The sequence below is a fragment of the Maylandia zebra genome, unplaced genomic scaffold (genome assembly GCF_041146795.1).
Source record: "Maylandia zebra isolate NMK-2024a unplaced genomic scaffold, Mzebra_GT3a scaffold02, whole genome shotgun sequence".
Taxonomy (NCBI): Eukaryota; Metazoa; Chordata; class Actinopteri; order Cichliformes; family Cichlidae; genus Maylandia; species Maylandia zebra.
This window is the reverse complement of record NW_027490032.1, coordinates 796,072-814,833: the sequence shown is the minus strand read 5'-3', so window position 1 is coordinate 814,833 and position 18,762 is coordinate 796,072. Positions and strand designations below refer to the sequence as shown.

Below are 18,762 nucleotides of genomic sequence, written 5' to 3'. Positions count from 1 at the left end.
TTTCTACTCAACAGCTGCTGTAACAATTTCAGCAATGGGACATATTGGAAACTGTGTTTCTTTTCAGCATCAAGTATATATTCAACTGGTTCTAAAACACAGAAATTTTCCTTGTAATACTGCTTACGCAGATATGCTGTGCTTAGCGGACCACCCTTTTGAATGGACCTTAGTACAGGATTACCTGAAAAAACTGCATTAATAGTTTCTGTAATGAGATCTTTATCAATGGGGAGGTTTCTTTGATTAAAGATATTCGTCACAATATCACAGGATAAGGGTACAGGTGCCGACCGTATCAAATGATAGAGTTCCTCTAAAAATACATCAATAGCTGTGCTTGGCACATGGACCAAATGCTCCAGCTTTAGCAGAGTAGTTGCAAAACTTTGCTCTATGACTTTTTGCAAGTCCTCAGTATCACACTGACCATGTGAAGGAATGACAGTATCCAACTGATCTACAAACTCCTGACTATTTTCCTCAAATTCATTTGTAGGTGCGATTCCTGTTCTTACTATACCTCGTTTAAAATCACCTGGTGTATAATGTCTGTGTTTACGGTTTTTGTGTGATTTAAATGTACAGTAAATGTTTGTTTTAAAGTTGCAGCCTAGAAATATACAAGTAAGTGTCTCATTTCTTTTAAGATGCGCATATATGTGAGCAAAATAATCACGCTCTGATGCTAAATCATTGCATTCGCAAAGGTGGCAACTGAAAATCGCCTTTTTTTTGGTAGTGACCCCCGTGCTGTGGATTTTATTTTGATAGACAATAAGGGCATTTAAAGGTGCATGGACAATGCAGGTATGTACATGGAAAGTGAGAACGACGTCCAAAATGTGGGTGTTTTAATCTTTAGTGATGCAAAAGCTTGGAACGACTTGATACCGTTTCTGTGCACCCCTTACAACTCCACATTCCCAGCACCACCTAACCAACCCGTTCTCACTCCCAAAGCGTAACATTTTACGCTAGGTGACAAATCGTCACCATATTACGTTTTCGGCTACCCACCACGTTCCTAAATGACGACCTCGGAAAAAGAGGAAATATGAGAACCGTCTGGACTGAACCTACACATGTTCGCTCTTTTTCTTCAAATCGCTTAGAAACACGCTATTTAACATCATTAAAGTCCTGGTTAAGGTCAGGAATAAGGTTATGGTCAGGGCTAGGGATAAGGTTAGGTTTAGGGCTGAAATACAGGGCTGGAACGTCTACTACCGCGGGAGCGTCATTGCACTGGATTCCAGCAATAACCCGCCGCGTACCATAAGAACGCCGAAGGTCTCCTTTCGCGTTCCTCAGGAACGCCGCGGGACGTGACAAAACGTCGACATGTTACGCCTCGGGAGTGAGAACGCTCTGACCTAACCCTGTAAGACACAGATAATCAAGAGTCAGCTCATTCAATATCCAGAGGATTACGTCAGATTCAGAGATAACTAACACACACACACACACACACACACGCTTAAAATTGGACGCCAACATTGAAGATTTATTTTGTTTCTTTATGCTAATCTACGTATACAATAACATTGATGTTATTTGCACATAACAAGAATATAACTTCATTTTCCAGACATGTGTAATCATAAAAGTAAAAAATGCCACCATCACAAACAACATTAACTTTTACTAAAAAAAGTTATTCCCAACAAGCAGAACATTAAAGTGCCAATCTTTTGCTCATTTATACATAATGTTTTGAGAAGCAGCTCACATATGTTCCAAACAAACTAAAAAAAAACCCCAAAAAGGTTGTAACTTTTGTTTGGACAGTATTGGAAAATTCACAATCCAGAACTTAATTAGACAATTAGAACCACTGTTTATTGGCCATGCTTTTCTTGGGGTGCTGGGAGCATGCTCCATTGAACAAATGTACGTATCTGTTTGTAGATATCTGTATTAGTTGGGCTTGAATAAGATAATAGTTAAGTAAGGGGCACTTCACCTAAAACAATGACTATGACAGCTGATTTGGCATTCATGGGCAAAGGTTCTTAAACCCAAGTCTAAGTCTACATCCACACACACAAGGTATTTTTGAAAACGCAGCTTTTTCTGTGCATTTGGGTCTTTCGTCCACACAAACGGGATTTTGTATCACTGAAAACTGAGATTTTCACGCAACGCCTTTTTAGACGTCACGCTGTGAGATTAATTTCTTCAGTAGCAGATACTGGCAAAATACAGTTGCTGTTAATCTTACTGTTTGCAGTTTTTACACACTTACATATACATACGCAGTTACTGTGCCTCCATTAAGAAAGACAGGCGTCAGGGTGAACTTATACATTTAACATGGACGCTCTCACAACCTAAATACCTACGCCAACTTTGTAGTTGGTTTTGCGAAAACATTTTATTTTTATTAAATTTCTGTATGCTGTATGAATTTTGTGCATTCCCCAGTTGTGAGTCTACACCAGTCGTATTTCATAGCGTTGTGAACCTGGCCATGAGAGCGAGAGACACAAAATCCAAAATACTGTCTTTAGTTATTAACATTTCAAATGCCTTCATCATTTCAAAGGTAACACAAAATTAGCTGCCTTTCTAGAAAAAACACGAAAACTTTTCAGAATTACCTCAAAGTTTTGTGAGTATACAAAACTGTTTACTCCTTCCGCTCCCAGGCTTCTAGACTTCTGATTAACCAACATTTCTACACTGTTTGTTACACTAGGATTTGGTGTGTGGACGGAGATATTTTTTCAAGACTGCAGCATGGATGGGATTTTATTTTTTTTTTAACTAAAATGGGAAATCTCCATTTTCAAAAATATCTGTGTACGTGTGGACGGATTCTTGTTATGACTTGCGTGTGTGTCAGCCACCAGAATTAACATATCTCACAGTGGCAATCCCAGCTTGCTAAACTCTGACGGTTGCAGCAATTAGCCACTGTAGCAATGACTAGCAGTGTAACACAAACACTATTGCGCTCTCTCGGTGAGATTTCATGAGCTTGTTAAGCCACTAACAACCCAGTGTTCTCTGCCACATTCCAAATCCGACCGATAACAGCCGCTTTCTCCCGACTATGTGCACTTTGTTAGACTATTTTTCAGCTATAGTCGTGTAGCTAATACCAACACTAGCTAGTAGTGTAAAAAGAAAAGGAAAAAGTGCATTTTGGTGCATGCTGTACGAAAAGCATTACAGATAACTTTTTTCCCAGCACGCAACAAAATAATTCTGTGAAAACATCCCCAAGTAAAACAAATGTATTTAATTTACTTACCTTCTCACTATGCCCACTAACGCAGTGCCAAAGGTTGCATGTGGCTTAACAGTCTTCCAGAAACTGGCGGTCAATTGCGCTCTCCTTGAATAATGTTTTTGTATAAAGGCCGCGCTTATGTGATTGTCCAATCATATTTAGTTGCTGTCTTTGAATATATTACATCATTTCCGTTGGTGGTCAAACATGATTACAATGGTTTTAGTATACTAATTTAGTCATTTTATATCAATGCAAGAAAAATGAGTAGTTTCAGTATTGTTTATAATTACGTAAATGGTACTTTATTCAATAATGTAAATAAGAGAAACATGAAAGGCTTGTGTAGCATTAACTAAATTCATTTGTGCAAATCCAAAAGCCTGCCAATTCCCATTTTTTCAGTGTACCCTCCCCGGGCCTGGCTCCGGGGCGGGGCCCCGGTAACCCTGTCCCGGGCAGGATAAACTGTTCCCTCGATGTTTTACTCAAAAGGGTCTTCTGAATCGCTCTTTGTCTGGTCCCTCACTCAGGACCAATTTGCCATGGGAGACCCTACCAGGGGCAAAAGCCCCTGGAATCCCTGGGACACACAAACCCCTCCACCACAATAAGGTAGCGATTCACGGAGAGGTTTTTTTTGTTGTTGTTTTTTTCATTTGGACCAAGTATGTCAAGTATGACATTTTGTAAAAATGTCACACTTGAAAAATTTCAATGGTTCTTTAAAGTATCGTGGGGCGATCGTGGCTCAAGAGTTGGGAGTTCGCCTTGTAATCGGAAGGTTGCCGGTTCGAGCCCCGGCTTGGACAGTCTTGGTCATTGTGTCCTTGGGCAAGACACTTCACCCGTTGCCTACTGACCACCAGGGCCCGGTGGCGCCAGTGTCCGGCAGCCTTGCCTCTGTCAGTGCGCCCCAGGGTGGCTGTGGCTACAATGTAGCTTGCCATCACCAGTGTGTGAATGGGTGGATGACTGGATATGTAAAGCGCTTTGGGGTCCTTAGGGACTAGTAAAGCGCTATATAAATACAGGCCATTTACCATAACTCTTTGCTTTTTTCCCCAATGATAGCAGGGTCATTTTGGTAATTACAAGCAGAGCACTGCATCCAATTCTTGGCAAATAACACAGAAAATACTGAAAACAAAATGATTAAAAACAATAAAAAAGAACCCAAATGCCCAATAAAATGTCTGTTTTCTGTAGAGCGCCATCACACTCACTCACTCTCTTTTCTTTCAACAATTATTCATCTTCTTTGGGCTGCTGCTGTGTGGGATTACTGTAACGACCCTAATGTCACTGAAAAATTCAGGAACAGTTGGAGTTCTGTCAATTCAACAAATGGTTCAGGAGTTAAGGGAGTTACAGATATTGAAAAAAATGGCAAAAAAACCTGTCATCTGACACCAGCAACATTTTAGACTTTAGAAAGTTAGCACAAGATCTGGTTTAAAGACCTTTAGGAATAATGCTACTTTGTCTGAGGCTTTATCTTGAGTGGTTTCTATAGTCTGCCATTAATGTGGTGTTTGCTCAAACTCACATACTAGCTATAGGCAGTCCGTGCCAAAGTGAGTTAAAATGTCCATGTAAGGAAATCCCAGAGAGCTAATTCTGTTCAGCTTGATGTTTTGAACTAAAAAGGTTTAAGTGAGTATCATTCACGCAGAATATAGTTTTATCAAATAATAATAATAATAATAATAATAATAATAATAATAATAAATATATATATAAACACAAAGCGTGACAATGATAGGTTTTTTGTGGAAACAATGTTTTAGTGTCCAGGTCTTTCCTTTACAAACATTTTTCATTTTCTTTTTTTCCAGAGAATTTAAAAGGAAATAAAAATTATTATATCAGAATATTAGAAGGCTTTAAGGGTCTGATCTTACCTGAATCTGTGGGAATTCTCCTCATGCTTTTTCCATGTTTGATTGTAGAGCTTTTTTACTTTATCGATGACTTCCCTGTAATGCACAAGCATTCAGGTACATATTTAGAAGTATCACCCATTCAGGGCTGACATGAAGGAAAAAGTTATGTCAGTTTTTGCTCTTACTTGCAACCTTTACAAAGTTCAGAGGGCTTTGGGGCATCTCTTTGAGGAGACGGTGGGTGAAATTCCACATAACTGTGACAAATAAAAGAGATAAAAAAGTTACCCTTTCTTGAACCCATTTTTTTTTCAGTTTCCTTGTTCTTTTGTTTACATATGTTGGGAGGTAATTTGTGATATTAACTCATTTATTGTGCCTGATACTTGTTGTTATCAACCTGTAGGACAAAAATCCCAGTCTTACATATTTAAAATAATATTAAATGGATATATGAGTATTTGGAAATGTAAAACTTACACTTAATGTCTTAATTCATTTGATAGATTTTTTAATCAGATTAAGTCATATTTCTCAAAATTTTGAAAAACTAACTCAAGTATACCAACTTTGTGTTATTCAAAGATTGCCATAGTCAACCAAGATCCAAAATGCAGACACGAAGGAACGCGAACAAAACTTAATATTAACAAAAAGTGAGCCATTTAATAAGGCTGATGAAAAGGGTACAAAAACTAAAGGCAGATGCACACTGAGGAGAAACTAAGAAGAACCAAACTGGGACTAAATGCTAAACACAAAAGACAGAACAAAACCTTGAACGGGATTTAAAAAAAACTGAACATGGAAAATCCTGGCACCGTCGAGGCATGGAAACATGACGAAGAACAAAAGACAACCATCAGGGAGACAACCGTCAGGAAGACACTGAACAGGGGAGGACAGAGGACAGAAGAAAGTTAGGACACAGAAAGGACACAGAAAGATAATGGCTGTATCCTAATTCAGGGTCTGCAGCCTTAAAGGCCACATTTTAAGGCCAATTACGTCACAGCAACGTAACAAAGGCTGCCCCAATTCAAAGGCTGCTCGAAATGCGGCCCTCAAATGCGTCTTTCATTTCCCTGAATTTTAAGGATGTGTCGGTGTATCCTTCATGGCCCAACATATCCCAGACTTCATAGCACACCTCCATAAAAAGGCGGACAGCTGAAGCGGGGCGGCCAAAGAGTAAACTTTTAAAAGTACGTTTAAAAGTAAGTACTGAATATTATGTCACTTATTTACTTATGTCACTTATTTATGTGCAAATGTTTAATAACGAAGAACATTAAAACATTACTGTTGGCCACATGTCGGCACAGTTATGTGACATTAGTGATGTTTGTACTAACTTGGTTTTAAAGCCTTTACTTTAAAATATACGTCGTTCAATAGCTGAGCTTAATCTCACAGAGAATGGATAATCAAAGTCAGTCATATATCCACAAACACAACAAGCTGAAAGTCAGTGATGCTGCTCGGTTTGCAGTCCTGAATATCACGGCACAAGCAGGATTCACTGCACTGTTAATGTTAGCTATGTTATATTGCTGCCTCTGTTCGGTCAACACGTTCTCACTCCCAACTCGTCAAACGTGTGACGCATGGTCAGGCTCCCTCTGCTGCACTTATGGACGCGCAGGGTACCCCCCTCGCGTCGGGAATTGACGTGAAGGGTCCTCCGATTGAAGAGATTGCCGCGGAAGAGCCTTTTGTCCGTATATTTATATATTTCCGAAATCACATTGTAGTGACGTATACTGAACACAATAAATTATATAATGTAAACAACTACCTGAGAAACAGGTAGAACGATACCTTTGTATGGTTTATTGCATTTATGGAGGGAGTGATGTATGCTGGGTAATGGCACAGCTAGCGACTGGGTGACTTTATTCACCCGCTTCGGCTGTTATCAGTCCATACAATGGACGTTATTAGCACAAATCAGTCCCATAGATATCGGCCATCTCCTGCTAGATTGTTCAGAAGGTTGTTCTCATCCATCCAGATGGAGGATCACTAACAGGAGCGTGGAAGACTCCAGAATCCACTCTGGCTGGAATCCGGTGGATATGCAGTGTGTACAGGTAAGACCATTTAAACGGACAGCATTTATAGAATGACTATTAAAAGTCAGCGAGTGTCAGTAATGTTAATGTGGTTATGTTAGTAATACACCGAGTGCTAATATAACAGCTTTAAGATGCATTTGTAGATATTATTACGTGTTTTACCGTCTTTATGGTGCTAGCTTAAAGTTACGGTGTAAACGTTAGCTTATATTGGAGTAAAGCTGTTACTGTTTAAACTATGTTAGCACAGAAATATTAGCTTCTGTCATGACTGATGAAGTTACTAGTTAATAAAGTTTCCAGTAAAGTGTTTAATCGCAGCCACAGATTGACAGCAAATATCTCGATTAGCTTCAGTGCATCTATAATAAATATGTGCAAGTTTCAGTGCTTCGTTTAAACTGTATGATACTTATACTGACCCAGGGTCAGTGTAAAATACAATCCTAGCTGTGTGAACAAAGCCTGGCTCCTTTAATCCTGCATGACAAACCTCAGGATGCAGGTTATTATTACTCTTTCCTGCTGGCACACCTGTCACACCTGAGAGTCAGTTAGAAACTTACAGTGACGTGGACATCATGCAAAGACTGCCAGACTCTGTAACACTGCAAATGATCAGTGACTCAGGTTAACACTAAACTTTAAACAGTACCTCTGTGTCTCTCTGTGTGTGCTGAACATCTAGGATTGAGTCAGGCTGCATTGACTGTGGGACTTTAATGTGTTAAAAGCAGGTTGAAGACGGCTCAGAAACATTTGAAGATTAAAATTCAGCATTATGGCTGCTGGTGGTTTGTAAAGCCTCTACTCAGCTGTATTTTTGTTACTAACTTATGTTTGTTGTTGTTTAACACAGATTTCAGAAGAGCAAATATGCTTAATAGTTTAACTAGATTTCATTTGTCAGTGTGGGACTGCTGAGTCACCTGAAGAACTCATTTCATTCATTCTCCACATGATGTTCATTTACAGAAATGTTTCACAGGAACTGATTCCTCCCAAAGGTTGAACTAGTGTGTTTCCATAGATTACCTCTGTATGAATGTACTTCTTAAATGAAGGCAAGTGTTTGTCCTTTTTTGTTCCTCAGGTACAGTACGTGATATCAAGGGCAGGCGGTCATCACTGGGGGAAGACAAGAAGCAGATGTACTTCCAAGAGGGAGCTGCAGTGAGGACACAGCCAGGTCACTGAGGTCAGAGGTCAGAATCTGAAACGGCTCAGGTTTATATTTTAGAGGTTATAAAAAATCAAAATGTATTTATAAAGAAACCTTTAAATAATAGTCATAATTATGATTATTATAAGAAATATCAAACATTTAGGTGGATTTTCTGTTACACATATTGTGTTAGCCCTGCAATAAACTGGCAGCCTGTCTTTGTCCTGTATCAGCTGGGATAGGCTTCATCCTCCCGCGACCTTGAATTGGATACATTGTATTCCAATTATGTAATCTGATCATTTACAAACTCAAGGTATCTAATCAAAATGTAAGTAATAATTATAAAATGGGAAAGCAGAAATAAGTGTGACATAAATGTAAATGTGTGAGCTGACATAGAGGACAGCTACATGCAGTCTGAAAAACCTTTGTTGTCAAGTTTGCAGGTCTATCAGCACGAGACATTCTTACATAGAAAAGACGTTAAAGTCTCTGACTCAGTGAAGCATTATTGGTCCCGTCTGTTTGGATAAATATAGTAAGTTGATGTTTGTCTATTTATTGAGACATTTTCTTAAGTGCTTATCCAGTTCAGGATCACAGTGGAGCTGCAGCTGGATATGTTCACTAAATAAACCTTACAAAAGTTAACAATAAACCTGCATCCATGTACGTTGTTGTCCACAGGATGAGAAAATCAAACTGGAAGACTGTGGAACATGTTAATAAATGTTTGTGTGTTTATGCCTGTGTCTTTCACAGGAGGCGCTGGAAGGTTTCCCTAATAGTTCCTGGTGAATCAAAGCAGAACCATAAAGGTTGCTGGACTGCATGATGGCCTTACCCCTGAGCCGTCATCCTGTTAAAGGAGGAACCAGTTAGAAGCTGTTTTCAAAGTAGCTGAGCAGATTTCATCTCAAGTAAGCAATTAACTGTTTGTTCGTCTGTTCTGCCACTTAAAGAGCATTTAAGGACGTCTTTCGAGTGTCCAGTTGAATTAATTCTACTGGCTCTCATGGTCATTTGTTATTATAGACATATTTTTCATGTTCATCCAGCTATTTAGTAAATTCTATCTATTTAGTAATATCCGTCAGCTATAAAATGTAATATAAATATAAGAATATCTAAATATCTCCTGTCCTTTATGTTTTAATGATGTAAGTCTGTTATCGTGTTACATTAGCATTCCTCACATATCAATGAGATGCTGTACAGTACAATCCTACTGATGCAGCAGAGGGATAACGACGGCTATTCAACGTCGTTACACGACACATTTGAGCTGCATGACGCAGACAAAGCGACTAAATCATCTTTTTTGTGGTTTATTGTCTTCAAACCAGCAGACAAAGCTGATTGCAGAAGATGTCAGAGAAGAACTTCAGGCCATGGACTGAAAAGGTATTTTTTTCTTGTTATCAAAAGACTTTTGGAGTGGCAGCTTCTACAACTGGTTGTGCTAAAGTAAAGCTTACAGTCTAAGAAATCACAGTGTTGATATTCAGCACAAAGAGAAAAGCTCACTTGTTTGAATTTATTTACATTTATTTATAGTTTTATAAATTCTGACTGTAAACAGCGTTTACAGCTTTGATATTGTTTGACACTCGATATCAGGTGATAGGGTTTAATTTAAAGGTTTCTGTGTCCCAATAAGCCATTTACACTGACCAGTGTCAGTTTAACTGTAACACATTCATTATTTAGATTCAACAAAGAAATAACTGAATGTAAAAATGGCAGCCCTCAGGCAGGTTTATAGAGATATATGCATGCATTATGAAATTTATGTATCCCAGATAATTGTTATTCATCTAGTCATGGCAGACCCACCTCTTCCTCCCCAGTTAACTGCAACCCAAAAGAACTAGTGGGGCTATTTACACACTCACAACCAGTGTGGGGTAAAAAGAGCCACCAAAAAGCTGTCAGCCACAGATGTGCTAGAAGAGTTAGAAGCTCTACTTATGGAGAAACTTTCTAAGTCTAACAGAGGACAGGTACTCCTGCCCAAATAACATGATATAACCCCACATACAGCCCAGCCATAAAATGAACCAAGTCATTTAGTTAAAGACAGCATGGGACCAAATGCATGTAACCAGCCTGCACCGACCTGGCATTTCTTCCTCCTGAATTAAATGAATGAATGGATGAAAGTTAAATGACTACAAACCTAAAGCCACTAGTTCCCACACTGGAGCTCCCTGACACTGTGTGTTAACCGTATTTAGCTTGTATCAACAGTTGTAACAGGCTAAGCCACCCGAGACACTGCATTGAACGATTGTTTCTATCTTAATGATTTCAGCTGACTGGTTTCAGCTCAGATGTTCTGCTTTTTCCTTTCAGTAGATCAAAGCAGCTCATGCTCCTTCTGCTTCCAATTTAGAAGAAGAAGAAGAAGGCGAAGGCTTCAGCGAAGTGGCGTTCATGGTCTCAGTGAACAGTCACGGTCACACACTGTGGTTTTAAAAGCAACATGTCTGTTCACCACAACAATGGAGATGTGTAATATTAGTGCAGCTACGGTTTGTTCTTGAACATCAGTTCTGTTTTCTACTTTGATCACTTAGACCAAAAAAGTGTTGTTTTCAGATTCTTTCTTTTACATCTATAAAGCACCTGCTCATTTTTATTACAATTAGTTTCACATGAATGTTAGTGTTTCCTTTTATGATCTTTTAATGCTTACACTACACTGTACACGTCTACATTAGAGACATTTCTGTTACCTGTTTCTGTTGACTCAGAGTTGTGAAATGTTCTTTTATTTGATGCACAATATGAAGTTCATAATTTTCTTACAAATAAAACTCTAATGACAAACATGAACAGCTGTGCTTATTTCTGAGACATGAGTTTTTGAATGTGTTGATATTTAGACAGTGTGCATCTGTCTGCTGAAACTGTGATGGTGAACCTGAGGTGATGGTCAACAGAAGGCAAATATATATCAATATAAAACAATACTGAAGTAATGTCTTTACCCTCTGCAGCATGTGGACGCTGTGCACGCAATCACCTTATTCACTGTAGTAAACGTGCATCGCTAGCTCACGTGACTGACTGTCTCCATGGTTACATCGTATATTATTAGCTATGTAAACAGCTTCCAAAGATACCGCCATAGCTCTCTGCAGCTGTAACACTTTCACACTTTGCAAATCATTTCATGTTTTTGATAGTTATGAAGACAGAATATGTTTTTAAGGTAATGCTAGGTGGTTGCTATGGTGGTTGCTGTGGACTTGGGTGGACCGCGTCCGATTCCTGTTATTAGCTGTCCGCCGCAGGAAGGCTGCGTTCCATTTACAAGTAGTGACAGTCTGCCGCAACTCGAACTCAAACCCCGCTTTGTTCTTTAATTATAGGCCCTTTATAGCCGTTCATGACACGCGCACACACACACATAAAGCACTTTGCCTCACCATGAGAATGCAAGTTTACCTAACCTAACCTTAAAGTATCTGATATAGGATAGAAAAATGAAGCAACCAGAGATTTAATGATGAAGACTCTGGGTTCTGTAGTTCACGTTTTACAGTCCTGAATGACTCTTTGCATATGATTTATTGAAGAGGACTTTAGAATGCACTTTACATTTAGACTGTTGCTGTTTCATTTTTTACATTGTTGCCGTGTTATGTCATGAATAAGGTTCACCTGCTGGGGGTTTGATGGATCAGCTGGACAATACAGTCAAAGACAGACTTCATTCATCATATGCAAGAATCCTAGTTGGATTTCTGTTGTCACTCATGTTTTTGAACCAAATATTGAAAACAATTCTGACAGACTGGATACCTGGTCAGGTGTACATTACCTTGTACTCAAGCATCCCAGGACAGAGCCCTGCCCCACCATGAGCCTGGGTGGATACGTGGTTATAATATAAAAGGACCGATACTGAATATGAATATTTCATGAAAATTGAATTATAATACGAATTAGTAATAAGGGTTTCTCTGCGCCCTTATCTACCCCATACTCAAAGAGCTGCGGGCAGAGAGGGTGACAGGAGTGGATGGCACTGAAGAGAAGATGCTCGGTTTCTGGAGTCTCCTGGTCCTGTCAGTATTAGTAGGATGCATCTGCTGTGTCTTCTCGTGGATGCTCACCTACCTTGACTCGTTCCAGCCTGGTATGGATTTCCCAACACTGCGGACAGGGGCCCACGTCAGAGACGTTTAATATTGATTACATATGTCTGAATTGCTAACCCTAACCCTAGCTCAACAGACCACAATGCCCTGGACTGTCAGTATTATTACATGCTGTGAACATAAGTACCTTTGATCACAGTTTATGTTGTAAAAGAGAAGGAATATTGAAAGAAAGATCAACATTGTGATATTATTTCTTCCGAACTGACCAGAAACATGCTTGTCAGACTCTCACAGCAAAGGATCAGACTCACTGTGCATGACAGCTCAGGCCAATGATGTCTGTTATTGTCAGCTGTTTAGTGCTTCTGTACAGTTAGGGTCACCGTCTCTATTTCAGAATAATTAATATGCGGAAAACACTAAAAGTTGATTATCTTCCAATATTCTAGCATAATTAAAAAACTTTGACTTTGTAAGTACATATTATTAGTCCTAATGCCAGCATGAGTCTTCATAACTCCTGCTTTGAAATACTGAACTTTAAAATGTACCTGATGAAAGATCATTTACAGTGGCACTCTGTCAGGATCATTCTGACTGTAAGATCACTGTATTAATCTGAATCCTTCTGAAATGTGCTGTGAATGAATGCTGATGCAACTCACTGTGGGAAAGCTGTTAATAAAAGGAATCTGTGACACATGCAACACATTCACAGAGGAAGAGGACACAAAGGGAGGACACGCAGAGGCTGTGTTGAAGTCAGAAATCCAAATCTTTATTAAAAAACAGGCGGCGGTTACAAACAGGAAGACAAGCAGTCCATCAAACAGTCTACAGCAGGGGTGTCAAACTCAAATACACAGTGGGCCAAAATTCAAAACTGGAACAAAGTCGCGGGCTAACGTTAATATTTATTGAAAAAAAATCTTCCTCCAGATATAAGAATGAATCTTTTGTTATGGACTCAAACAAGTTTTGCTGAAAAACTGAATATGGAACAAGCAAAGCCGAATACTAAACAATATATATATATTAGCTGTATAATACCAGTAGGCCAGCTCTGATAGTAATTTGGTATGGCTTCGCGGGCCAAATGTAATTAGGCTGCGGGCCAAATTTGGCCCGCGGGCCAGAGTTTGACACCTATGGTCTACAGGGTCAAACATACAGAGAATTCAAACAGCAGTAAAAAATAACTGGACACTGAAAAACTTAAAGCAATGTGTGACGCAATAGAAGGAAGCAGTGCAGTATATTCACTGAATTATCATCAATTACAAAAGAGAAAAACGACGATTTCTAAGGATTATTTTCTTAATTGCAGTTAGAGTGTGGCTGGTAAAGATGGAAACATACAGAATGTAAACTGTGTGAGTTTGTGAACTTTGTTAGTAACAAATGAGGTAAAAAAAACAACCCCAAAACAGACAAAACACAGAAAGAGGCTCTCAGTATTCATGAATAATTAGAAAGAAAAATTCTGGTCGTGGATTTTTACAGTCTTAGTTCTGCTCGCTGTCATCATTATAATCATCATGATCAATGGCGAGGTCCTGAGGTGGGCGGGGCTGTCTCTGGTGATGTCACCATGAAGGAACAGCATCTGGCACGTGTTGGTGAAACATCCCAGTACACTGGTGTAGTTTCCTCTCCAGCTGTTTGACATGTGACACTTGAACATTAAGGGGAAGAAGAAGAAACAGTGTTAGGTCAGGTGACCACATGGTTTCTAAAGTAACTGACAGGAAGTAACCAGGCCGTTAGAAATGGATGGCATGTGTTTAGAGTTACTGGAGTTGGGTAACTCTACTTACCAAAAGCAGACGCACACAGATGAAGGATCAGATGCTGAATGTTGCAGGAACATGCTCATGTGTGGTGGTTATTCAGTGCTGCTCCGGCAGGTTAGACAGTCCAAGACTGATATGCTGCCCATCTGAGAGTTTGAAAACACATATGCAAAGATTTATTTTGTGTTACAGTCAAAGTTGGATGTTCATTTCTGTCCTTTAAAAATGTTTGTGTATTTGAAAGCACTAACATTTAAGGATGACTTGGACCGTCTCCTTTAAAGGGGAGACAAGTGTATCCACTGATCTACGTCACTTTACCTGGATGATGACTCCTCCCCCCTCACTCAGAAACACTCCTAATATAACCAAGCAAATAAATAATATTGAAGATTTACTTACATCATTACAAAAACATCAAAAACATCTCCCTTTGATTCTATTTCTCCATTCCTGCTGAACATCAGGCAACAAATATCTCAATAAATCACAGTAAAATGTAAAGCACATGTTATCTCTGCTTTGTCTAACCTCTGCAGAGCCTCTGTCAAGAAAAACACATCTGTAAGCATAAAACAAATATACATTCAGAACACGTCACTGGACAAACCTCGGTCAGCTGATTTCCTCTGTGCAGTGCAGACGAGCATCAGTCAGCGAGTCACGGTGGTGAGATGGACTGGTGTCCTTTGTGACTCTGCTGGTTCTTCTGAGGAAACACCACCGTCTCTCCACACCGTCACCATCTGTGAGCACAAACTGCTGCTCTGCTCTGCCAGCATGTAGGAAATCACATATCACACACAGGGGTGACGAAACATCAGAGCTCAACTTTGGATACTTTAGATCAAACAGATCAAAGCAGCTCTTAGTTTCAACAATCAGTGAGCAGACAAACAATGATACCAAACTGATTCTGTATGAATACAATATGGTATTTTCCATACAGGTGTCAAATTAATTTATTAAAACTAATACAGATATATGTATATTTTTTTGATAAATTAGTTTGCTAAATTATAAGAATATATTTTTACTTTTTTTTCATTTAACAATTGCAACTGAAAGAAATTAAATATTGAACAAAAATATATTGTCACATTCTGAGCATGCTCAACACGCTGACAGACTTGAAGCTGCTACAGATTTTAAGAAGTGATAATTATAGGGAAGAAACTTCTCTTTTTCATCCGTTTAATCAAACATTTGATGCCTCAGCTGTCTCAGTCTATAGCGTTCTGCAACTACAACTAACCTGAGGCTTGGATTTGGCTGCAGGTGCCCCTGTACATCCTTCTCAGCAGCACACATGTGGGTACCATTTAATCACACTTCTTCCTGAACTTTGCTTCATCACAAGACCAAAGGTGGCATCCCGTGTCACAGTCTTATCATCATCCAGAAGAAACATTTGAAGAAACATCATGGAGAAGAAACATTTACGCGCCTCCTGGTTTTGTTTTCTGATCTTGCAAAAAGACTGAGGACAACAAAGCCCAGAGAACACGAGATACACAACATCCAACATTCAGACTCAACAGCCTCCATAAATGAAGAGCACCAGGTTGGTTCAGTTATAGTAGATATGAGCATACTTCACATTACTGGGTATGAAAAATAATGAGGAGGCAAACTTTGAAGATGCAGAGCATGATGTCCCATCATCAGACTGTAAACAAACATCCACCAGGCTTCTTTGTTGCCAAAATTGATGATTCTCCCATCAGGGATCAGTAGAGTGTATTAACCTGTGGTACAAGCAGCAGTCACTGAAATATTACTGTTTCAGATAAGAAATCAAGCACATAAAAGCCAGGGTGGTAGGGATCTCTGCAAACTGACTTACCTCTGCAAGTGTGAAGCTCAACAAAAATCTGACTCTCCAGTCACAGACAAACAAAACCTCCAGCTGGGAGACAGAAAACGCTGTCTGGGTCTGGATGTTGCTGGTCAGAGTCCCACATTAGCACAGTGCTTCTTGGTGCCACTGACCCATGTGGACAGCGACAGTGGAGAACTGTTCTGGAAAACAGAGAAGAGAATTAAAATAACAAAAAGCCAAACAGGATTTCCACAAAGACTCTCTTGGAATCAGCAATCAAAAAATCACTGGTTCATATTAAATATGAACAGGTTCCTTAAATGTACGCAGTTCAGATCTGATTTAATTTAATTTCCTTCACACAGCACATTCGTCCAGGCTGACAGGTAAACATAGAATTAATCTCAGGTAACATGACTCATAGTAGAGATTCAGTAAGAAAGATTGCAGGCTCTAATATTATTACCACACAATCCAAGGACACACCAACAGCTCAGATTTGTAGAACTATTTAAACAAATGTCTTCTGAATATTCAATTCATGTTCACTTCACAGTGGGAGGGTGGGGGGGGGGGGTGTCATGGAATTTTTTAAATAAAGTCTGCAACACAGAAAGAGCTGTGATCAAGCTATTTATTACTGCGCCAACACACATCAAACATCACAGTTCAGTCATGTCAGCGCTGCCACAGAAGTTGTGCTCCTCCTCCTTTATGTTTTCCAAGGAAGAGGGAGGAAGTTACAAACTGATCCTACCACACTTCACGTGTCTCGCTATGAAACCTAACGCATCAATGGTTATGCTGTTTTGTGCCCTTGGCCTTATCAGCACCTGTAAAGGGAGTTGTTTTCTCAAACTGCTGACGCTGAAGTAAGTTCATCTAGTTTTAGAAACATTCACTGAACAGTAACAGTGTCACAACTAAGCATATGTTCAGCACACAAAGACACAGAGGTACTGTTTAAAGTTTAGTGTTAACCTGAGTCACTGATCATTTGCAGTGTTACAGAGTCTGGCAGTCTTTGCATGATGTCCACGTCACTGTAAGTTTCTAACTGACTCTCAGGTGTGACAGGTGTGCCAGCAGGAAAGAGTAATAATAACCTGCATCCTGAGGTTTGTCATGCAGGATTAAAGGAGCCAGGCTTTGTTCACACAGCTAGGATTGTATTTTACACTGACCCTGGGTCAGTATAAGTATCATACAGTTTAAACGAAGCACTGAAACTTGCACATATTTATTACAGATGCACTGAAGCTAATCGAGATATTTGCTGTCAATCTGTGGCTGCGATTAAACACTTTACTGGAAACTTTATTAACTAGTAACTTCATCAGTCATGACAGAAGCTAATATTTCTGTGCTAACATAGTTTAAACAGTAACAGCTTTACTCCAATATAAGCTAACGTTTACACCGTAACTTTAAGCTAGCACCATAAAGACGGTAAAACGCGTAATAATATCTACAAATGCATCTTAAAGCTGTTATATTAGCACTCGGTGTATTACTAACATAACCACATTAACATTACTGACACTCGCTGACTTTTAATAGTCATTCTATAAATGCTGTCCGTTTAAATGGTCTTACCTGTACACACTGCATATCCACCGGATTCCAGCCAGAGTGGATTCTGGAGTCTTCCACGCTCCTGTTAGTGATCCTCCATCTGGATGGATGAGAACAACCTTCTGAACAATCTAGCAGGAGATGGCCGATATCTATGGGACTGATTTGTGCTAATGACGCCCATTGTATGGACTGATAACAGCCGAAGCGGGTGAATAAAGTCACCCAGTCGCTAGCTGTGCCATTACCCAGCATACATCACTCCCTCCATAAATGCAATAAACCATACAAAGGTATCGTTCTACCTGTTTCTCAGGTAGTTGTTTACATTATATAATTTATTGTGTTCAGTATACGTCACTACAATGTGATTTCGGAAATATATAAATATACGGACAACAGGCTCTTCCGCGGCAATCTCTTCAATCGGAGGACCCTTCACGTCAATTCCCGACGCGAGGGGGGTACCCTGCGCGTCCATAAGTGCAGCAGAGGGAGCCTGACCATGCGTCACACGTTTGACGAGTTGGGAGTGAGAACGTGTTGGTTCGGTGGTGTCGAGCCAAACTGACTTTAACGTGTAAAAGTATGAACGTGTATTTATAAGTTACACTTGTGTTTCCTGCAGCTTATCACACATTTGATTTCCATGTGTGACAACTGCAAGTGTCCAGAGTGAGGACAGACTGAGGGACCCACTGCTGCACATCATCTGTGAGGCTTTGCAGCCCTGATGATCCACCAGGACAAACTCAGCAGTGTGTGAGGAAGAGGAGGAGGAAGAGCCAGCAGCAGCTGACAGATGGAGAGAATAGACAGACTGTTCCCTGTTTGTGAAGGACTGCTAGAAAAGTTAAAAAAAAAAAACTAATTGTCTGTCCTGAATCAGTCTTATTAGGTAATGTTCAAATAATTTTATCATTCCAGTGTTTTCAGTGTGGGAGAAAGTACTCAGGGCCTTCAAGTTTCACACTATGAAAGGCAGCAACAAGTTTAATATTCAGAAACCTAAAGTATGTATCAGCAGCAGAATGGAGCTAAAAATAAATGTTTGTTTCAGTTCTATGAAGCTTTGAGTATTTTGGATTAG

General features: G+C 39.6%; 2 long non-coding RNA genes across 5 annotated transcripts; one reads left to right on the top strand and one right to left on the bottom strand.

Annotated features, from left to right (window-relative positions):
* The first annotated feature begins 6,698 nt into the window (after nucleotides 1–6,698).
* On the top strand, nucleotides 6,699–9,774 carry LOC112432461 (uncharacterized). The gene is made up of 4 exons (XR_013096117.1): nucleotides 6,699–7,217; nucleotides 8,296–8,407; nucleotides 9,133–9,290; nucleotides 9,717–9,774. It is a non-coding gene; the product is annotated as an uncharacterized LOC112432461 (long non-coding RNA).
* Nucleotides 9,775–13,238: 3,464 nt separating this feature from the next.
* On the bottom strand, nucleotides 13,239–18,213 carry LOC143415722 (uncharacterized). 4 transcript variants are annotated; one of them, XR_013096147.1, is made up of 8 exons: nucleotides 18,070–18,213; nucleotides 17,694–17,772; nucleotides 16,122–16,297; nucleotides 15,531–16,023; nucleotides 14,886–15,047; nucleotides 14,527–14,634; nucleotides 14,300–14,421; nucleotides 13,239–14,157 (listed from the first exon to the last, which is right to left on the bottom strand). It is a non-coding gene; the product is annotated as an uncharacterized LOC143415722 (long non-coding RNA). The 4 variants fall into 4 exon arrangements; XR_013096144.1 differs by lacking the exon at nucleotides 18,070–18,213 and having other exon boundaries at nucleotides 17,694–18,036; XR_013096145.1 differs by lacking the exon at nucleotides 18,070–18,213 and having other exon boundaries at nucleotides 14,597–14,634; nucleotides 17,694–18,036.
* Between the last annotated feature and the right edge of the window lie 549 nt (nucleotides 18,214–18,762).